Here is a 23,716-nt window from a genome sequence, read left to right as displayed (position 1 = left end):
ACCAAATGACGTCAGTGCAGGTCAGGTGATCGGCAGTGATTTTCAAACCTGCTTGGATTGTCTAGGCTCCAGTTTCCAACTAAGAGTGCAGTGTAGTAAGCAATCCCTGATGAAGGTGGGGCTTGAAGACAGTGCTACAAGGGGGGGGGGAGGTCACCTGATGTCGTGGTGATGTTCCATCTTTCAAAGTGGTGCACCAGGATGGGTGACCTCAGGATCCAGACCCCTGCTTTGCCCTACTTCAGTCCCCCCTCCAATATTCACTTAAATGATAGGATGGCTCTTACCTTAGAAGCAAGACATGGTTCCCCCAAATGATTTAAGGCAAATCTGTGAAAAACATTGCTAGCTGTCATGGTGTCAGTTAGATACTCTTTCAGCAAGTGACATCATAGTTAAGTGTTAGTCTCATGTAGAATGAATAACGTAAGGAGGTGTTATATAATTTTAGGGTGCAGTCATGGAGAGAGGCCATAGAGTGGCAACAGGATCCCTTGCAGCCGCCACTGCTGTTGCCACCACTCAGGACAAATGCCGGTTCATCCACCTGCCCAAGCTTGCCATCGGCAGCACAGATAGGGAAAAGAGGGACCTTCTGGGATCAACTCAGAAACCAGGATGGCTTTCGTAATTCCGTGACTGTCCCAGGAAAATCAGAACACTTGGAGGGTATGATCTACTCACAAGTAATCCCACTAAGTTCAATGAGACTTACTCCTGGATAAATGGGTACAGAATTGTAGCATGAATGATCTAAACACACCTGACTCAGGGATAAAGGGGACTTATTCTACTCCAGTAAAAGGGCAGCTGAAAGGAGGCAAGAAAAAATGGATCCTGTGGAGTGGCAGCAGGCAGCCTCCTTCCTCTGCGGAGAGACCCTTCGGGCCTATGTAGCCTTTAATTGTTTCATTTTGCAGTTCTTTCATAGCACAATGTTTAGAAATTACTCCTCTAATCTCACCTCATTTCCTGCACCACATTAATGGCCAAGGCCTAACTCAAAAAGTCAAAGAAAGGGTCAACAAGATTACCCTTATATTTTCACACTGGCCTCTCCTCTCCTGTCTGTTACTATACGATCGACTTCGTTTGGCACAGCCTGGGCTTCACAGAGCTCTGCTGGCAATGGCTCACTAGGCTCCTCTGTTCCATCTGTCTGCAAATAAACAGAAGTCAATCTATGGGGTCTATTTTGAAGAGATAATTCTCTCAGGACCAGTTCTCCTCAGACGGCGGTCAGTGAAGCCAGCCTGAATTTCAAAATTGTTCATGCAGTACTTATAGCTAGCTAAGCTGCTGTGAAAGAACCAGTCATAGTTTTGGAGGACTCCAGGGACAGGTTATTAGAAGACAGGGGGCATCATGAGCTGCATGATAATTAGAAGAGTTTGCAAAGTACTAATGGTTTTATGATGGAACAGTGAAAAGGAGGGAAAAGCAGAGGAAATCTTTTAACAGAATATAGACTTCTGCTTCTTCTGCCGGCCAATGGAAGGTTTACAGTGTTGGAGAAGGAAATAACGTTTGAGTTAAGTGAGCAATGAGACCAATCCCGCTTGCAACCCTGGCCTCACTACATACAAAGTGAGCAAACCCTCTTTGTGGTAAGATTTCTGGGGATGTTCATAGGAGTTGGATGATTTCTGAATCCTGAGCTGAAGTGGGGTGTGTGGGAAATCATAGAATCATAGAATCATAGAGTTGGAAGAGACCACAAGGGCCATCGAGTCCAACCCCCTGCCAAGCAGGAAACACCATCAGAGCACTCCTGACATATGGTTGTCAAGCCTCTGCTTAAAGACCTCCAAAGTAGGAGACTCCACCACACTCCTTGGCAGCAAATTCCACTGTCGAACAGCTCTTACTGTCAGGAAGTTCTTCCTAATGTTTAGGTGGAATCTTCTTTCTTGTAGTTTGGATCCATTGCTCCGTGTCCGCTTCTCTGGAGCAGCAGAAAACAACCTTTCTCCCTCCTCTATGTGACATCCTTCTATATATTTGAACATGGCTATCATATCACCCCTTAACCTCCTCTTCTCCAGGCTAAACATGCCCAACTCCCTTAGTTTTGACTTGTCAAAAGCAAAGCAGGTTCTGCATGAGGTAGGACAAGTCTAAGTGGGGAGCCCTCAAGTGCCTTGGGGCAGCATCTCAGTGACCCAGACTTCCCCAAAATGCTATGCACCTTCTGAAAGTAATGGCTTTAAGCTTCCCTCATAAGCCACATGGAATAACACCGAGATGGGAGCCAGTGAACACTAGACCGGGAAGAGAATGGAGGAGTTCTGTTGTGATCAACAGATCAAACTTTTAATTAGAGGGAATGAATTTACTCCCAAAGTGAATCCCTTTTAATTCTTCCCATACCAATATAAACTATAAAGATGCCTAGCATAAAAGCCTCTGGATTTAATTGTTTTTAGCTCAATGTTTTTTCCTGGGGACACCAATTTTCAGACCAATTACTCACAAAATACTAGATTGGGGTAGGTAAAAACAGAACCAAACCGTAAAGGCTGACATTGTATCAAAACCACAGCAGCCATCCTTCTGAAATTTGGCCAGATTCATGCCCTCAAGAAAGGGTGAAGTTACGGCTGTTTCCTTGGGAGGTGGGAATATAAATGTAAAGGTGCTCAATGCAAAATCCTCTGGACTTATTTGCCTGTAGTTCAGTTGGCTTTATCCACTCTGGAAAGGCTGGGATGTCTGCAAATTCCATTCACTTCTTCCCAAATAACAAAATTAAACAAAATCCCAATAGTGAATGAGGGGAATGAAACTGATGCAGATGAACCTTGAGGCAAATCAGCCAGCCTGCAAACTGCCTTGGACCAAATGGGTAGCCTGGCTCAAGGATCTCAGAGGCCTCCAGTCCTGCTCTCTGGTGTTTTCCATACCGTTACTGATTAATTATAACCTTACTTGGAGCATATATTTCTTACTTTTTACTATGGGTTATTCATAATTAAGGATATTGATGGTAATGTATGTTTGATTTAATAATAATAATGCTCCATGTCCCCCTGATGTTCTAGGTGGCAACGAGGGCCAGGGCTTTCTCAGCCAACGTGCCTGAGATGAGGTGGAGCTTGCCTACTTGCTTACCTTCTGAACCTTTAGTATTTCCAAAAACTCTAGGTGGTAGCATATCTCGCTTGGTTATTCACTTGTGAGTGGAACTAAGGTGGAACTCCCTGCCTGAAAACACTCATATAATGCCAATGCAGCTAGTGATTTGATATAGATGATCGGTGAAGCAGGGTGGAGATGGCCCTGAATATTCAGCAGGTAGAGGACGAGTTGCTGCACTGGTATGAGGAAAAGGCAAAAGTGAGCTGAAGCCGTGCGCACTGTGAACATGAAGGGTATATGATACATATGGTACACTACAGTCCCAGACACTTCAATATTCACCAGCCCCCCATAGAAGGCACTCAGATATAGATATAGGCCTCTTCAGAGGCCTAGGAATGATACAGACAAACCAGGGATTAAATGCAGATTTTATATACAGATATAAGATACACTTCAATACATTGATCTCCAGAGCAACCGTATTCAACAATGAACATAAGTGCAAGATGAAAATTGATTCTGCTTCCAAGGTGCCAATGAAGATGCCTTCCTTCTTCCTTCATATATATATATATATATATATATATCACAACAGCCTTCCCCAAAATTGTTGAGCCCACCATAATGCTGTTGATCACCTCACCATGATGTCGATTTGTAGTGCAGCTCCTTCTCATCCTCACAAAAGCCACTTGGAAAGGAACTGGTTGGTGTCCAAAATCACCATCTCTTTGGTACAAAGCCAGGTTGATAATTGGTTGTTTCTGGATTTCCAGTGGTGTTTTTTGAGTAACTGAGAGTTCAGAAAGAAGAATCATTGTCATGTCATCTGAACCCAACCACTGCACCAACATCGTTCAAAGCCAGAAATGTACCTTTTACCTAATAGTTTAAACTCTCTCACACTCACACACACACACATGAAAAGTTTAGTTTTTTTCAGGAAAGTGTATGCACCATGAATACAGATCTGTTCACTAGTAATTCTCTTCATGAAGATTTAATGGATGAATCTAATTCAAATTCCCCTAATGGACATACAGAAGCACAGAATTTTTCATTCCCAACCTGCATACATTAAGTTTTCAAACAATGGCAATAGCCCTTGAAACAAAGATGACAGATTTTACATTAAACAAGCTCTTCTCTCACCTCCGCCTTCACTTCCCCCACTCCTTCTCCCTCCTCCTTCTCCTTCTCCTCCTCTCTCTATCTTTTGTTTATTCAGCGTTTGAACTCCAGGAAACCAATTCCTAACCTGCAATATCTCAATTCCAAAAATGACTAAACCGGGGAAATGATTAAACAGAGAAAGTATTTGCGGGATTGTTTAAAAATTAAGTTTTACCTCAACTGAAAACATCCCATCATAAAATTAAAATAATCAGCGCAACATCCGCCAGAAGTGGATATTGTCAAAAGTAAAATAGTTGTCTCTAAGTGAAGTCTAGCAAGTTCAAAGCCTGGCTGCAAATCTATCCCTTCGACAACACTGTACAAACACATTATTTAGATTACATTCTGCTCCTGATTAATGACAGCAGGAGATCAAATGTTAATAGCTTAAGAATCTCCTCTGCTCTCTGCACATAAGGAGTACTTTAAAGTGCACCATAATTTCACAGTAATAAATAAGAGCTCTCACCTAAATTATACAAGCATTGTCCTTTGGTTGCTGCAGAAGTGTCTATTCAATGTGGAGTTTTTATTGCTGGTTTGTTCGGTAGAAGATTCCCATATATGGTCTATGAGACAACCAGAAGGGGAAATAATGTGCGTTGCAGAAACATTTAATTCACATTCCTGTTCTGCTTTCTGTATAGCTTTTGAGCTTATGGCAGCTGTATTCTACAGGCTATATGTTTTGTATTATAAAATGCTGCAAAATGCCTACTTGAAATGTCAGGTAAGACTGTGCAGTAGAGCAATGAAACTATATATTACATTTTATAAAGCATGATTATAGAAATAAGGAGGAGTCATTATGAGCCAGAGGACTAAAGGACAAAATCTGATGAATAATGTTATCTGAAATTAAAATCAGATGAAACAAAATTTTGCATTAGTGATGGTGCAGAATTTTGTGATTACTGACTTCAAGGTACACATTTGCCCACCTTATAATACTCAACTATATTATGAAGAGAGTAGAATTTCTCCCAGAAGTTCTTTCATGTCCTGCTTAAAAGGTTCCACATGCACACAGCTCCTTCATAGGGACAAATGCAGAAGTGTTTTAAATTTAACCTCCTACTCTTGATGAAAGGGATGTGGGTGGCGCTGTGGGTTAAACCACAGAGCCTAGGGCTTGCTGATCAGAAGGTCGGCGGTTCAAATCCACACGGGGTGAGCTCCCATTGCTCGGTCCCTGCTCCTGCCAACCTAGCAGTTTGAAAGCACATCAAAGTGCAAGTAAATAAATAGGTACCGCTCCGGCGGGAAGGTAAACGGCGTTTCCGTGCGCTGCTCTGGTTCGCCAGAAGTGGCTTAGTCATGCTGGCCACATGACCCAGAAGCTGTACGCCGGCTCCCTCGGCCAGTAAAGCAAGAAGAGCACCACAACCCCAGAGTTGGCCATGACTGGACCTAATGGTCAGGGGTCCCTTTACCGTTACCTTTACTCTTGATAAAATTATTAGTAAACTAGGTATAAACTAGGTGACACTTTATCTTCTGAGGAAATAGCTGACATTTCAGGTCAATGATAGATTTCTTGCAAATATCACATATGTCCAGCTCTAGAACCCTTTCTTGTTCTTCTGTTCATTAAAGCAGAGACAGCTGGATTTCCAAGCTGTCAGTCACCATGAATGGTACTGTGCGTTGAATGCAGTATAATGGACACCCACTGGATAAGTGTGTATGTGTGCGTCAGTGCACAAACTGAGGGAGACAGATAAGGTTTTTCCATACATTCAGCAAGAAAGCTTCTAAATACTGACTTGACTCCAAATTAAGACAAGGGGATCAGTTTCGCTCTACCTTCAAAAGACGCTGCATTACTTTCCAATTTATTTTCAGATATACATATGGATTATTTCCAGGGTAGAGAGAGAGGTTGGAAAATAGCCATAATACTTAGGGGTAAGTCAATAGGCCATCCAATCCTTAGTTTTCCAACAAGCAGGCTAGTCATAGGTTAATTTATGTTACATATTTTTAAATTTGTCAAAATAGAGTCGTGCAATTAGAGCTCCAGGCTCCCCTTTCTTTCCCCATAGTCATCCTGCATAACTCATATGTGTCATGGTTGTTGCTTTTTTTGAACATGGCCTGAGCAGCAGCTGTTGTGAGACTAGCCTGCAGAACATCCCATCATGCCTGGGCCATACACCTTTAGGGGCAATAAATTAGAGATTCATTATATAGTAAGTCCGAGCGCTGCAGATTCCTAAATTCAAAGTGCCAATTTTCAACCAGATACAGCATCTGTATCAAGTCTCTTGCCAAGCCAAGCAACCTTTTGATCACGTTGAAAAGGAAACCCCCAGAGTTCTGTCATGTGTAGCCTTTGCAATCGAGTCCTCCTGAAACATCCTTCTAGAGTGACTCTGTCAAACAGTGATCTCATCTGGAGTGTGACCTTTCTTTTCAGCACCTCCATGAGTTTCCATGCTTGCAAATGTTTAAATTTCTCACTGTTTCCTCTGTGCAAATGAACATTTTCCCATGTTTTCCTAAGACTTCAGCCTGGAGGCAGCTCTCAAGGAAGCGGAGAAGGGCAACCCTACTGTAAGAAAATGGCAGTGACTGGCCTAGTGCTCACTTTGTCGGGGCTGTACCACTTCGGTCTGTAGGAGGGTTCTGTTCTTGACAAAACAATTCCCTAAACAAAGAGAATTGGTTGTCTTGACACCACATGATTGACATGGAGATTACACTGCCCACCTCTCAGACTCTTGGGAACCTGCAATGGCTTCAAAGCCCTTTTGCTCTTTGCAAAAGGCTTTTGGGCAGCCCACACCCTCCCATGTGAGCCTCTGAAGCCTCTCTGAAGTAGTGCCACCCTCCACTTCAATATCAGTCAAACAATGTTTAAAGCGGGGTGGAAGGCTGCTTGAACCACTTTGCAAAACTGATGTTTGAAGCAGCTTCCCTCCTTCTTTAAACATTTCTCAATCAATTGTTTAAAGAATGGGAGGAGGTTGCTTCAAACAGTGCTTCTGCAAAGTGCTTAAAGAAAGTCCCTGTACTCCTGTCTGATCCCCTGTAGGGATCCTCTTAAGGCACTTTGGAGAAGTGCTATTTGAAGCAAGCACAGCAGCTACTGCTGCTTCTACTCATTGAAAGGAGCAGCCAATGGGTGTAAGTAACAGCTCCTCCTAAGCTGCTCTAGTCATCCAATAGCCAAGCTGGCAGATAGAAGGAGTAAGAGTGGACCAGAGATGTTTCAGGGTATGACAAAGTCAGAATTTAAACAAGTTTCCCATGAGGTAAAAGGTAAAATAAAGGTATCTGCCATGAGGGACATGGGTGGCGCATTGGGTTAAACCACAGAGCCTAGGACCTGCTGATCAGAAGGTCGGCAGTTCGAATCCCCACGACGGGGTGAGCTCCCGTTGCTCGGCCCCTGCTCCTGCCAACCTGGCAGTTCGAAAGCACACCAAACTGCAAGTCGATAAATAGGTACTGCTCCGGCAGGAAGGTAAACGGCGTTTCCGTGCGCTGCTCTGGTTTGCCAGAAGCGGCTTAGTCATGCTGGCCACATTGGCTCTCTTGGCCAATAAAGCGAGATGAGCGCCGCAACCCCAGAGTCGTCCGCGACTGGACCTAATGGTCCAGGGTCCCTTTACCTTTACCTTTACCTTTACTTGGGACCATAATAAGTCTCTGTCCGTTAACTACCCATTTGCTCAGTAAGATGAAATCCTGCTCATGCCATACAATGTTCTCCCCCATGGGTACAAATGTATTGGGATTCACTGTCAAGTATTGGGCTGTGGTTCTGCAAGAGTGTGGCAGGAGAGGATAGCAAGTGCATCAGGCAGAGTCAAGGAGAATCAGTGAAGCATTTAAATGTTTCAGTGTGTTATAGTATAGTATTTGTATTAGTATATACAAAAAGAATGGGATCTACAACCAGAAACTGTATCCATACCTCTCTTCAAGAGCATTGGCTATTCTTCTAAAATTATCTGCAATGTATCGTTGTGAATAGGAATTTTCAACTCTGACAAATATGAAAGATCAGAAGATGAGGAGATGAGAGTTTTTTTGTGTCAAATTAGACCTAATATGAGATTATCCGGCAAAAGCAAGCCCACGCCCCTCGTTGGGTTTTTATTCATACATATGCAAGAGGCTCATTTATTATTACTTTTGGGAATGATTCATGTTCTTATGTTTTATAGTTTCTGGATGTCCCGTGATCATATTATAAAGTGGTTGTGTTCTGTGTTATAAATCAAGCACTGCTATGAGTGGTTTCTTCTTGATTTCCAATGTGTTTCTTATCACACACAAAAATTGGTTGTGGCATGAGCAAATTTTTATTCTGAAAGTGTGGCCCAGAGAAAAAAGTTTGAGAACCATTGCACTAGGACATTATATATATATATATATATATAGAGAGAGAGAGAGAGAGAGAGAGAGAGAGAGAGAGAGAGAGAAACATCCTATATATATGATATTAAAATGCAGCAAACCTGACTTTTTGTCTGGGATTCCCCTCCTCCTCCAACATCCTTTCTACTCACCCCAAAATGTATTGCTGCAGGCGCTGCATTCCCTCTTTCAAAGGCTCCTGCATCTTCCGCACAAGAGAGACCTAGACACCTTCTGGCTGCTTCGGAGCATAGCATCATCAAATCTCCAGTCCGGTCAGCTTTACTTCCAAGCTGTTGTGTACACAGTCAGCATTACTGAAAGAGAGTCTCTTTTTCATCTTCTAGAAGTTGCTGCGAATTCTTTGGAGCTGCCGGTTACACACATTAGTGTGGAACGAGAGGAATTAGGAATCAAGGTTCTGGTTTTATGAATCGGAGTTAGAACAAACTTTAGTAATTGCCTGATCTCTCACATTCTGACTGTTTCTTAGAAATCATTTTGGGAGTGGGAAGGGGGCCTTCTCAATATCGAGGGGGCCCGGCGCACAGTGCATGGTGCAGAGCACTCCTTTAGACAATGCAACAACATGCACAATATACCTAACATCACATGTGTGCAATGCACAACACGCATGTGATGACACACACACATGATATGCGCCGGGGGCAACCTGGCGCGTCTGGTAAAGTAAAACACTGATAGGATTAAACAGGCTAATTTCTCACAAAAATTGAGAAGAATTGTGTCTATACATGTTGCCTCATATCACAGGTCCTAGAAGTGCTAGGAAGTTGCTTTTTAAAAATGACAGCTAGGAATCTGGGGGTGGCGGTTCACCCTGGGTGTACCAAAGGCAGCCTTAGCGGACGCTATGGCACCCACGGGTGCTGGTTTGGCATCCCCTGCCTCATCTTGTATATTCCTGTGCAGTCACTTCAATCCTCAGGAGAGACCGTCTTCAGAGTGCTGGGGGCTCCCAGGGTTAGTGTAGCAGCACATGCCATTTGGAAAGCACTTCCTGTTAACATCAGGAAGTTACCTATAGTTTTGGCATTTAGGTGCCTTCATAGGCTTTGAAGATGCTGAAACTCAGGACGCAAGGGAGAAATGTGCTAAGAGGAAGGCACGCTTGGCAAATCCATACCGCAATCAACTCCTGCCCGGAAACCAATGTCCCCACTGTGTAAGGACGTGTGGATCCAGAATTGGCCTCCACAGTCACTTACGGACCATTGTTAAAAGACAATCTTACTCGGCTACGAGTGATCACCAAAGAAGAAGAAAGCCTACTTAAAACTCATCTGTAGACCCAGGCTTTCCCTGGGGGTAATCCAGCTCACTGGCGTAGCGTGGGTTGTCAGCACCCGGGGCAAGGCAAGTAATTTGCGCCCCCTAACCCGTGGATTTGCGCCCCCTAACCCTAACCCCCAGATGTTGTGCCCAGTGCGGCCAGCCCCCCTGCACCCCCCACGCTACGCCACTGATCCAGCTTGTTGATATAATAACCCAATTGAGCAATCTATGCTGTTTTTTCTCTTTGTTTTATGAATGCAATTTTATTGTTGATTTTATGTTGTTCGCCACCATGAACTTTGTTCTTGAATATAGAAATATTTGCACGTAAATAAAATATGCTGAGGAAGCAAGTGCCTAATTCATGTCATAATTCTGAAATAGCCAGGTTGCATTTAGCATGTTTACTGTGTTGAGTGGTTGGCACCTGCGCTTGGCTCACAAAATAGTTCCTGGGGATATGCTGATGAATGTTGGGGATATGCATGTTGAATTGCATGTTAGTGTTAAGGCAAATCCTCACTCCCAGTACTTCTAGTAACCTAACCCAGAGATAGCAACTGATAATGACTTTATTTTACTTAATAGGGGAAACCAGCTCATAGCATGTTACTAAGATTTGAGTGACGGTTGCCAGATGACTTTGACAGAGAATGAGGGAAGTCAGAGCTGTGGCAATAGAGACAGGAAAACTCTAAACCTACACACAGCCTGAACTTTTGGTAAAAGCTGGGAAACCATTGGTCATAACTGCCTAGGGTGGTATCACTCTAGTGTTTGTCATTTCTTTAGTAATACCCATATACTTATTGCGTTGGAAGTGAGAATGGAGAAGCAGCTCAGTTTTAAACCACGAGTGACCATCCTAGTCTTTTTCTGTCTCTGTGGCTGAGTGGCTAGGTCACACCTGCATAATCCAATAAGGTAAAGGTAAAGGGACCTCTGACCGTTAGGTCCAGTCGCGGACGACTCTGGGGTTCTGAGCTCATCTCCCTTTACTGGCCGAGGGAGCCGGCATTTGTCTGCAGACAGCTTCTAGGTCATGTGGCCAGCATGACTAAGCCATTTCTGGTGAAACCAGAGCAATGCACAGAAACTCTGTTTACCTTCCTGCCGGAGCTGTACCTATTTATCTACTTGCACTTTGAGGTGCTTTCGAACTGCTAGGTGGGCAGGAGCAGGGACTGAGCAACAGGAGCTCTCCCCGTCGCGGGGATTTGAACTGCCAATCTTCTGATCGGCAAGCCCTAGGCTCTGTCATTTAGACCACAGTGCCACCCACGTCCCCTGCATAATCCAGTAATAACATATTTAAAAGGGGGGTAGTTGTACTACTTCCATCCTAGCATTAACCCCAGCAGGGGAAGATCAGCCTGGCCCCAACTAGATTTGAATCCTTGCACAACTCACTACTTCTGGTGCTGCCGATAGGATGCCCGTCCTCTACGTATTCCCTCCTGTAGCTTTGTCTTTTTAGGACAGCCTGAGGACAGGAGCTGCATCTCTGCCACAGGAGACACTTTAGAAATTACTATAATTATTATTGCTCAACAACTCTGGGCAACTTTTCCCTTCCCACTCTTATTTCAAAGCTATTTTTGTCTTTGTATCAGAAAGGCACATGGTCAATGGCATTGCCGATAAATATTGCTGCAAACGTTTCTGAGATCATGGTATTTCCAACAAGTGGCTCTTGTTCATGTTTGTTAATAGTCTTACTTTAAATGTTGTGAGGATCCTATGCCCTTTTAAAATGTGTTTTTTGGCAGTGGGGGTTATTGGGTTGTTGCTTTTATTTTGATTATGTATTTTTTGGTTTTAGGATGCCCTGAGACCTCCAGGTATAGGGTGGTATATAAATTCAATTATTAACAACAACAACATCTCAGGTGTTTATAGTAAGCCAGAAACTTTCCTAAACAACTGTTGCTGCACTTTACCTAAGGATAACTGAAATCTTTAAAAATGCCAGAAAAATATGATCTGGAAGCCAAGTGAAAATATCCTTATCACAGATCATTAATTTGCCATGTCATCAAAATGTGGCATCATCTAAAGTGATATTTCTAATTTGTATGGTCATACATTTATTAATCATTCATCTGGTTAATATTACTTTCCTTGAGCAGCTTTAATCAGGGCAATGATCTGTTTGACAGCTAGACAGGCAGTTAGACAAGGAAAGACCCTTTAACAAGATGTACCTTCTATGAACCAATTTATCTTTCTGTAAATTTGTGTATTCTAACAGATGGATGAAACTCAAAGCAAGCATTTGACCAAAGGCATAAATCAGCTTTTGACATTGTTTTCTTTCAAGCAGCAGCCAGAGGCATTAATATCATTTTTTACAAGTCATCCAAAACAATGATAAACTCAGAACTGTGATTGTACTAAGTGATATTTAAATTAAGAATATTACCCATGCACATGTATTATCCCCAAAGCATTATCCTTTATTTAAAAGGTGATGGATTTAAGAGCCATTAAAAACTGATGAAGCCTTACCACTGTGTGCAAGTAGTCACATGGCAGCTGGTGCTATTATGGAATGTCCTCAAACATTACCAGTTTGTTTGGTGGGTGGAGGGAGACTATCAGCAAGTTCATAGTCCTGCTTACACACACACACACACACACACAGAGAGAGAGAGAGAGAGAGAGAGAGAGAGAGAGAGAGAGACGGAGAGACGTTCCAAATTAATTGGTTGCCTTTTGCACAAGCAAAGTTATTAACATCACAGTTTGTGATTTCTGTGTGTCTTTTACACATGAAAAAAAAACTTCTACAATAAATTTAGCACAGGTTTTTTGGGGTTTTTTTACCCCAGCCAGCTGAATAAATGTTCTACAAAGCTCTTGGGATTTTGTGTGCTTAGATGTGAACTAAACCAAAAGCCGGTTATTTTGTTGTCAACAGCACAGTAAAAAGATAAAGTCAGATTTTGTTTTGGACAGGAGAGAGAGAGAGAGAAATGATCACACGTCCTCCTTGGTCATTCAAGTTGTGTATGCCTATGTTTTTTTTCAGGATTTTAACTCCTTGGCTACAAATGAAGGAGTAATACAACATGCCACAAACCATTCACTCCCCCCACTTCTAGACAATCAGAGCTGCTTTCAGCCCACAGTTAAGCTCCACAGCAAGTACCTGAAAGGGGGATCACCTGCGGGAACCCACGTGGTCCAAGAGCCTGTGCAAATATCTTGGTCTCATAAGTAGAGGAATGGTTGGCTGTTACATAAGTTTTGAAATCATAATCATAAGTTTTGAAATCAGATCATAAAGAACACTGATGAAACGAGTGCCTGTTTGTAGATATCACCTTCCTGGAACATCAACAGGTTTCATCAACAGAACATAGTGTCCAAATCAAGTGAAGTAATATGAAGGCACATTCTTTCACCTTTGGTGGACGTGCCCAAAATTAAGGCTTTCTGGGAAATGATCTATAATGAAATGAAAAAGGTATATACCTTCCTGAAGAAACCAGAGGCCTTCCTCCTGGGCATAGCCGGCCAATTGGTGCCAAAGAAGGACAGAATTTTTTTTTTACGTATGCAACAACAGCAGCAAGAATTTTGATTGCAAAGTATTGGAAGACACAAGATTTACCCACACTGGAAGAATGGCAGATCAAGGTGATGGACCACATGGAATTGGCAGAAATGACTGGCAGAATCCGAGATCAGGGAGAAGAGGTGGTGGAAGAAGACTGGAAGAAATTTAAAGACTACCTGCAGAAATACTGTAAAAGTAATGAATGTTGAAGGGATGTTGGACTGAAAATAAGTGGTATTGGTAAAAAGATGAATAAGAATATGTAAATGCGGATTGACAATGGTTGGAAATATATAGTTATAATAGGTTAAGATAATAAGTAAAGATAAATGATAGAGGGTAAGGATTTGCTGAACTAACTATGTGAACTGGAATACAGAAAAGGGGTGTGTGAGGAGGTCAGGAAATAAGTAAATGAAAGATATGACATGAAAATATTAATTGTTTTTCTCTTTTTTTCTAACTTTCTTCTTTATCGTCTATGTATTTGGTTTTCGTATTTTTGTATTTTTTCTCTTTCTTTTATTATTGTTATGCTTTTTTTATTTTCCTATCTACAATTTTGTAATTTTTTTCGTCTGGAAAAGTTTAATAAATATTATTTTTTTAAAAAACAAATCAAGTGAAGTAATAATACTGCTCTATTCTGCCTTTGTCAGACCACACCTGGAATCCTGTGTCCAGTTCTGGGCACCACAATTTAAGAAGGATGTTGACATGCTGGAATGTGTGTAGAGGAGGGCAACCAAGATGATCAAGGGTCTGGAAACCAAGCCTTATGAGGAATCGTTGAGGGAATTGGGCGTGTTTAGCCTGGAAAAGAGGGGAGTGAGAGGAGATACGATAGCTATCTTCAAATAACTTAGGGGCTGTCATGTGAAAGATGGAGCAAGCTTTTCTTCTGCTTTGGAGGGTAGGACTCGAACCAATGGCTTCAAGTTACGAGAAAGGAGATTCCGATTAAACATATGGATTTATACTAAACATAGCGGGTGGCGCTGTGGTCTAAACCACCGAGCGTCTTGGGCTTGCTGATCAGAAGGTCAGTGGTTTGAATCCCTGCAACGGAGTGAGCTCCCGTTGCTCGGTCCCAGCTCCTGCCCACCTAGCAGTTCGAAAGCATGTCCAAGTGCAAGTAGATAAATAGGTACCGCTCCGGTGGGAAGGTAAACGGTGTTTCCGTGCGCTGCTCTGGTTTCAGTGTTCCATTGCGCCAGAAGTGGTTTGGTCATGCTGGCCACATGACCCGGAAAAACTGTCTATGGACAAACGCTGGTTCCCTTGACCTGTAAAGCGAGATGAGCGCTTCAACCCCAGAGTCATCTGCGACTGGACTTAACTGTCAGGGGTCCTTTACCTTTTTTTTTTAACCTGGAAAAGAGGGGAGTGAGAGGAGATATGATAGCTATCTTCAAATATCTTAAGGGCTGCCACGTGGAAGATGGAGCAAGCTTTTCTTCTGCTTTGGAGGGTAGGACTCGAACCAATGGCTTCAAGTTATGAGAAAGGAGATTCCGATTAAACATATGGAAAAACTTTCTGACAGTAAGAGCTCTTCAGCAGTGAAAAAGACTCCCTTGGAAGGTGCTGGACTCTCCATCCCTGGAGAGGTTGGATGGCCATCTGTCATGGATGCTTTAGCTGAGATTCCAGCATTGCAGGGGGTTGGACTAGACAATCCTTCAGGGGTCCCTTCCAACTCTATGATTCTGTGATCAGGGGCACTGCATCCCCGTTAGCCTCTTGATGCAAAACAGGAATGTGCCACTGCCCCACGCTGCCCCACTCCCTGGCCGTCGTTCGCTGTGTTGTGCAGCAGCGCCTGCAAAGCGCCATCAGCATTGCTTGAGTCAGTGGCCTCAACTAGTCTCGCTGTCCATCTCTCCACTGTAAGGTGAATAATGGCAGAGGTCAGATCTATTTGTCCTATTACTTTCTGCTCACTTGAATGTGTTTTGATTACATATTGTGTGTGTGTGTGTGTGTGTGTGTGTGTACTGCGTGTGTGTATTAGAGTTGATAAAGAGACATGCAAAACCTAATCTCAAATATCTTTTTTGTCCAATGTTAATCGAAGTAAGATACAAACATGGCAAAAAAGGGAGGTATAAAAATAAGAGGGTGGAAAATAGAAAAGAGATTTCATGAGGAAATGAAAAAGATAAAGTTCAGAGATTATAGAACTTCCAATTCTTCCTCTGTCCACCATATAAAAGCAATAATCACTTCGTTCACTCCAATATAACTCAACAAAACCACTTTCTCCAAACAAACTATCTTCAATCCTCAAATCCAAATGTCATTATTTCTTTTTCTTTTTCACACAAAAAGTCTATGAGAAGTTTCCAAACTTTAACAACGACTTTTCTCTGAATAAACAGGTCAGGTCTGCCATCTCAGCTGAGTCTGTTAATTTTAACAACCGTTCTTCCATTGCTGGTGATGATGAGTCTTTCCGGCTTTGTGCATGTAAAAGTCTTGCCGTCGTAATCATATATTGAAGCAAAGTTCCTTAGTTTTTTTTTGTAACTGTATGTCTGTAAGTTCCAGCAGGAAGAGTTCTGGTTTCGGTTGAAGGTTAACTTTCAAAATTCTCCGTTTCAGTGCATGTATTTGTATCCAATATTTTTGGGCTTTTTTACATGTCCACCAAGCACAATAAAAACATCCCTTCATGTTCTTTACATTTCTAACAGGTATACAGAATAGTTTTGTACGTTCTAAATAATTTCTCAGGAGTTAAGTACCAGTGGTACATCATTTAATTTAAAAATTCATTTAAGTCATAACACAGCTTATATTTTAACCCTTTAGTTCACATATATTATATTATATCCACTGTATATTATATCCAAAATTTCTCACCTATTTATTCATATATTCTTTAACTTGTTCTTCTTGCATTTCCAATTTCAACAATAATTTATACATTTTTTGCAATAACATGTTCATCATCTATATATATATCTGCATTTCAAAATTTGTCTTTTTTGTTCTATACCAAACGTCTTTTTATCCCACTTAAATCTATCAGCTGGTTATCGATGTGCAAACCATTGGAGACTGTAGCCTTCTCTTGTTAGTTATTCCCTTGTTTGAATTTTACAGTCTCCTTTACTCCACTCTAATAATTATTGGTAGGTTAATCATTTCTCTTTACCTGTTGCCTCTTTTCTATGAAACACTTTTTTGCGTTGAAATCCATAGGGGTATCTTCGTATATAACCTAGGTGTTATATTCCAGACTCCCAATATAGTACGTCTAAAAAATTTTTTTAACTCCACATTAACTTTGATCTTATCATACCACAGATATCCATGCCATCCAAACCTTAAATTGTGACCTTCTAAATCCAAAATTCTCTTATTTCTCAAGGTCACCCACTCCTTCATCCAAGCAGGCTGCAAAGTGCAATTTCAAATCAGGCAGTCACAGTCCTCCCCTCTCCTTCGCATTTTGCAGTTTTCATTTTAAGTTAACTGGTGATTTTTTTACCTTTCCATACAAACTTAGATAAATGTTTTTGCCATTCTTTAAACGGTAAGTCATTATTCACAATAGGTATTGTTTGAAATAAAAACATCATTTTAGGCAAAACATTTTTATCACTGAAATTCTACCGCACAATGACAGTTTTAACTTCTCCCATCTTAATATATCTTTTTAAACTTCAGCCCATGTTTTAACATAATTAGTCTGAAACAATGTGCAGTTCATATTTATCATAGTAATATCCAGATATTTAACTTTTTCCATTTGAAACCCTGTTTTCTCCATCAAAACCTTCTGGTCTTATGCTGTCATATTCTTTGTTAGTATTTTCATTTTTTGACGGTTAATCTTAAAACCTGCTAAACGTACCAAACTCTAAAATTTTACTTTGTCCATAAAAGTTCCTACTCCCTGCAATAGGATTTCTAAAGTTAACATCAAATCATCAGCAAATTCTCTTAGTTTGTACATTTCTTTTTAAATCTTTATTGCGCGTCGAGGTCCCCAAGACACCCCCACCCCAATAACACACACTTCACACAGAATTTTTGTTTAAAGTTTTTGGCATAATTTTGGCCACAACTTTATTAACATACATGGATGTGAGTGGTTGCTTAGGCATTGGTTAGGACTATCTGTCCCCCCGCCTGGGGACAGAACTGACTTCCGGATTCCAGCGAACGTCAGTGAGGGAAACAATGTTGGGGAGAACTGGAGCTGCGCCACAGGCCCTCAGCTTCTCCCCGCATGCTCCCAGGGGCTTACGTGGCCCGAACCCAATTCCAGGGGTTTGGACGAAAGGATGGCAAGCCCCTGAATTCCTTTAACGGAATTCCCTTGCAACACCAGCATTGGAGGGGTAGGCACTTACCCCTCCACCAACCAATTTTTAAACCAATGCCTAATGCCTAACCACAAACCTTAAGGGACGTGGGTGGCGCTGTGGGTTAAACCACAGAGCCTAGGACTTGCTGATCAGAAGGTTGGTGGTTCGAATCCCCACAATGGGGTGAGCTCCCGTTGCTCGGTCCCTGCTCCTGCCAACCTAGCAGTTCAAAACACATCAAGGTCCCACTCCGGCGGGAAGGTAAACGGCATTTCTGTGTGCTGCTCTGGTTCGCCAGAAGCAGCTTAGTCGTGCTGGCCACATGACCCGGAAGCTGTACGCTGGCTCCCTTGGCCAGTAAAGCGAGAGGAGCGCCGCAACCCAGGAGTCGGCCACAACTGGCCCTAATGGTCAGCGGTCCCTTTTTAACCACAAACCTTACAAGTTGTGACGATTTGCTACGCAGCAGGCAAAAACCAAATGGTACCAGCCAATCAGCCGAATGGACAAAATTGCTACCAGGCCCCTGCCCCAACGGCAGACGACCCCATGACAGGCATAGCAAGGTCAACGCACAAGACCCAAATTAAGGGAGGGAGGGAGGGTCCGGTGCACGCAGCGAAAGAGAAAGCAAATTGGCAACATGAAAATTACCCCAGCAGCTCAGTCTACCAATCTCTGCCAGAGCCATACCATCCCAAACTGCCTGGCAACAGAGGGGTGTCTTGGCTGGCCCCCGCCGCAACATGTGCTTTCTTTTAATGAGAACACGCTTTCCCATAATTCTCTCATCCTATCTCTAAACAGCACTTCTAGGATTGGAATGAAAAATACTGGGCATAGTGGACATCCTTGCCTTGTCCCCTTTGATAAAATAACATAGAGGCCCTGGGCTTGAGTTTTGGGTTTATTTTTTTAAAATCAAACCTGACTATCTTACATAAGTCTGATTTCAAATCAGACAGTATAATGTTGAGATACATGTACATGCCTCGTTATTTAAATATGAAGCTTTACTTTGCATTTGTTTGTTTATTTGTTTATATTGCACTCTTCTCTGTAGCATCAGGGTGGCTTAATGACAGATGAACTAAAAAAATAAAATAAGAAGCTAAAAACAGACAAAATGAAAACAGGCGCAATTATGGGGCAAGTGCAATATTTTCAGAAGGCTGAAGATTTAAAATCTATTTTCAGTTTGGAAATATGTAATTTAGTTCAGCAGCTGTGAATTATCATAGTAATAAAGTCACAGCCGTTCTTTTTTGTTAAACTGAATGAAGTTGTCTTGTTTTAAAATAAGGATCAAACCTTTACTATACTAAGTTCAAAACACATTCTCCATCATAAACATCAATTTACATCAAGAAATGACAAGTGGCTGGTTCATGTTGTAATTACTGACTTTTTAAACTTGTACATCAGCAAGATTTTGACATTATTAGTTTATTTTTATTCTTAATTACAATTATTTGTTGCTTTCCACAAGAAAATATCTCAAAGTGGCCTGAAAATCCAAAAAACAGCTTGACAATAACTTTAAAAGCATGCATATAGAAAAAATACCATGGAATGCCTAAATCATAGAGTTTGTAAAACAACAGTATTACAAATCTGTTCGATCACACAGTGGCGTAGCGTGGGTTGTCAGCACCCGGGGCAAGGCAAGTAATTTGCGCCCCCTAACCCGTGGATTTGCGCACCCTAACCCTAACCCCCAGATGTTGCGCCCGGTGCGGCCGGCCCCCCCTGCACCCCCCACGCTACGCCACTGCGATCACATGAAATATTCTGAGATAAACCTTTAGTTTTATAAATTAGTGCCATTTTTTACATATAGCCTGTGTTCCTCCTTATGTGATTTAATCGGAAATGTAAGTAACAATACAAAGTGAAATTTCCAACAAAATTGCATCCAGGCCTTTGCAGAAATAGTCATGTTGGATATTTTATAATACTGTGATTACAAATTACACTGGTTTCATCCACGTCACTTATGAAGCTCTGCCTGAGCAGAGGGGAAGAGTCTTTCTGGCTCCGATATGTTCCAGAGTTACTTGGCAGAATCTTGGTTTCATCTAGCAGCTGTGACTCCCTGTCCCAAGCACAATTCTTTTTTTATATATAAAAAATTTTATTGGTTTTACAAAGTTTTTATAAACAATACAAACAAATAAACAGACAAAACAAACATGTATAAATTCATCTCCTTTTTTTCATAAGCCTCATTTCTCTGACTCCCCCAAACCTCCCCTTTCTGCATCCCAGTTCCCAAAATTATTTCAGCAAGTCCTAAATTAAATTTTTGTCAAATTTTGTTCCTAATTTGTTCTTTTCTTTAACTTAGTCTTTTGTTGCTGTAATCTCCTTTTCTTACTAAGAACCTCAACATTTTAACATTCATTAATTTTATAATATTTCTTAAGATAAATTTTAAATTTCTTCCAGTCTTCATCCGCCGTCTCTTTCCCCTGTTCACGGATTCTGTCAGTCATTTCAGCCAATGCCATATAGTCAATCACCTTCATCTGCCATTCTTCCAAGGTGGGTAAATCTTGGGTCTTCCAATGCTTTGCGACGAGTATTCTTGCTGCTGTAGTAGCGTACATAAAGAAAGTTCTATCTTTCTTCAACACCAATTGGTTACTAATGCCCAAGAGAAAGGCCTCTGGTTTCTTAGGGAAGGTACACTTTAGCACCTTTTTCATTTCATTATATATCATTTCCCAGAAAGCCTTAATCTTCGGGCACGTCCACCAAAGGTGGTAGAAAGTACCTTCAGATTCCTTACACTTCCAGCACTTATTATCAGGCACATGATAAATTTTTGCCCCAAGCACAATTCTTGGTCAACTCCTGCCTTCGCTATGATGCTGCTGACAATTCTATCCTGCCCATCCAACTCAGTTCACAGAGATCAGACATTTTCTCTGTGAGCACCCACTGCTAAAATGTTCGCCAAAAAACCTGAGCGGTTTCAGCTCCAGTATCAGTTAGGGGCCCAATGAATCCACTGGAGATAAACTCCCTGCAATCCTGCTTGTTTTTCATTGTACTTGTGGGGGGAAAGATGCTGGAAAAATGAAGCACACTGATTATCTGACTGGTATCTGACTGGTATGCAAAACCCTGCAAGCAATGAACAACATCAAAACCCTGCAAGCAATGAGCAACATCAAAACTCAGAATTTGTTAAAATTAGCAGCCCAAAATAGCTTTGAGCCAGGGGCAGGGGGGGCTGAAGGGGGCTGTGGCCCCGGGCGCATTTTTCTAAGAGGGTGCAACCAAGCACCCACACAACAGGCTCCCTCATTGGAGCCTGGCTTTGGCGCATGAGGGAACTGCAGAGACAGGCAGCTTCCTTGTGCCCAACTCCATTCCCGGGTCAATCCTGCGATGCGCACACCCCGGGTGTGCTTTTTAGGGTGAGCTACGATGGGCTCCCCACCCTCCTTGCCCCTTCCCTCTTGGGGGCGTGCTCTGCACACCTACCCCAGGTAGCATGAGCTTATGCACCGCCACTACTTTGACAATCACTTTCTCTCTATGGGCCTTTTAACCGTCTCTCCTAAATGGCATTTCATTTCCTGTCTTTCAGATTTTATCAGTCCTGTTCACTTTCTGTATTGCTTCAACTCTGGCTGTCCATCTCCATCTCCTTCTCCTGAATTCCTTTTGGTGGTGAGGTACCACCAGAAAACTGACACAGCTGGGAGAAGGTCCTTCCTACTGGAAATCCGCAGAGGAATGTTCTTTTGTGGACCAACAATTGCTATTCCAATTCCAGCCCTCATCTCAGGTCTATCTACATGCTTAGCAGTCAACGACCTTGCAGAGAAAAAGAATGACTGCCATGCTTAATAAGCCTAGAAGCAAAAGTTAAACAATAAAACTGGACACACAATAAGGTAAAGGTAAAGGGCCCCCTGACCATTAGGTCCAGTCGTGACCGACTCTGGGGTTGCGGCGCTCATCTCGCGTTACTGGCCGAGAGAGCCTGCGTACAGCTTCCAGGTCATGTGGCCAGCATGACTAAGCCACTTCTGGTGAACCAGAACAGCGCATGGAAACGCCGTTTACCTTCCTGCCGGAGCGGTACCTATTTATCTACTTGCACTTTGACGTGCTTTCGAACTGCTAGGTTGGCAGGACACACAATACTGAACAGCAACTAGCACTGCTATTGTATGAAAATGAAAACGGGACACATTCTTAAAGCACACACACACACACACACAAATTCTAGGCCATTTTCTACATAGTAAATTCCCATCATTTGATGTGCTGGTTGGAACTAATGGCAGAAGCATCTTCATTGGGCAACCTAGCTTAAATTATACAGTTGGCAACAGACCTGAGCATGTTCCTTTGCAAAGATGGGCAGAATTTTGTAGGAGAGAAGCAAATGCAAATTCATATTTTTGAGTTCAAATCAGCTAATTATGTTTTCAAAGCTTTCAGAAACTGTGCCAGTTCTGCAGAATCCATTTTGAGATAGGACAGCCAGAAGAGTACTACATAAATGGTCACACTGTAGCTTTTTATAATGGCACGGACCCTTAATGGATCATCCATCCATTTCCTGCTAATCCCAGTGCAACTATTGTACAGTGAATCAGAATTTTTCACATGGCAAGAGCAGCATGAAAAGTCTGAAGCACACTGTATATGGATGGCAATTAACAAACTGCTAAGGCTCATATGTATTTTATTTAAAACATTTCTATCCCAGCCAGCCATATTGTTTCATTTTCCCTCCTCCTTATTTTTCCCTTGCCTCCTTCAACAGACATGTAGCGCTCATTGGAGTGCTTCAGATTTACTGGCCCCATTAAATTTTCTTCTAAAGAGCCCCCCCTCCTCCAAAACGTGGGGTGCCCTGCTGATACCTCCCTCGTTTTTCTCAATAGCCTCATTTTGGCCGCACAGACAGCGTGCATCAGCACATGAGTTCACTATTAGTATATGCACTCAAATAATGGACGTGTGCAGTGTAGATACCAACTTGAACCTTAAACACTACAGATCTTAAACACCACAGCCATTTTCTTCTGCTGCTTCTTTTATAATGCCAGGGAAGAAATGTACTAAGAGTTATGAATATGATGATGGGTGGTGCTGGGAAATCTGTTTGTTTTGAGAATTACTTTCCAATGCTTTGCCAAGCATTGTATGTTTTGTGAGCTGTCTAAATAGACATGTTTTTGTAACTTAAATTGTGCTTCCCCAAAGATGAATTAACTAACTAGCTGTAAGGCCAGAGTCATCTCAACATGGAAGCAAAATAATGATCTGCTCCATTTCAGTTAACGAGCAAAGTCTTGGTGGTAACCCTTTCATTTTACTGAGGCTTCGCTTCAGCTCTGAAAATGGGAGTCTTTACCACTGTAAACAATTTCAAAGCATAAATACAGAATACGACCTGCAAAATGCAGATTCAGCACATGAATTATATGGCAATAAATCTTTTCTTCTTTTCTATTTGATTTCTTTGCCATTCAACATCCCCTGCTGGCAAAGGCAAACTTAGATGGTATAGCTGTGGTTTTCTACTGATCAGACTAATAGCTTCATTTTCTTCTGTCTTACTGTGATGATGGACATGTACATCTACAGTCTTTGATATTTCAGTATCAAGAAATTTATCAATATGGGTACCAAATGAGAGTTGGTTGTTTAAAACCACACCATTCGTGTAATAAACTATTAGATGAATAACATTCATCTGACAACAATTCTCAAAGATGTATCGATGCAGCCAGTGGAGTATTTTCTTTTTAATCTAGTGAAGAGGTTGTGTGGTTAATCTGGAGGTATTCAAGACCCCTGAGCATCAAATGGCTGAAACACAAGAATTAAGATGAACATGAATGCAAAAGCTTGCTAGTCTAACATGTAAAGTTACAGCCAGTGA

General features: G+C 42.0%; 2 long non-coding RNA genes across 3 annotated transcripts in view; both read right to left on the bottom strand.

The window, feature by feature from the left end:
- LOC309541160 overlaps positions 1–23,716 on the bottom strand; it is a 92,637-nt gene that overhangs the window by 68,763 nt on the left and 158 nt on the right. The window contains exon 2 of the long non-coding RNA XR_014223654.1: positions 21,836–23,643. This is a non-coding gene — a long non-coding RNA (uncharacterized lncRNA). The remainder of the gene's footprint in view (positions 1–21,835; positions 23,644–23,716) is intronic.
- LOC309541150 lies at positions 3,498–16,944 on the bottom strand. 2 transcript variants are annotated; one of them, XR_014223642.1, is made up of 7 exons: positions 16,644–16,944; positions 14,150–14,296; positions 12,430–12,535; positions 8,778–8,918; positions 4,727–4,826; positions 3,702–3,874; positions 3,498–3,627 (listed from the first exon to the last, which is right to left on the bottom strand). It is a non-coding gene; the product is annotated as an uncharacterized lncRNA (long non-coding RNA). The 2 variants fall into 2 exon arrangements; XR_014223643.1 differs by lacking the exons at positions 12,430–12,535; positions 14,150–14,296; positions 16,644–16,944 and having other exon boundaries at positions 8,778–9,144.

Source organism: Podarcis vaucheri (genome assembly GCF_965113315.1).
Source record: "Podarcis vaucheri genome assembly, chromosome: 9".
Classification (NCBI taxonomy): Eukaryota; Metazoa; Chordata; class Lepidosauria; order Squamata; family Lacertidae; genus Podarcis; species Podarcis vaucheri.
Note: the sequence above shows the minus strand (reverse complement) of the source record. Positions and strands in the feature narration are given on the sequence as shown.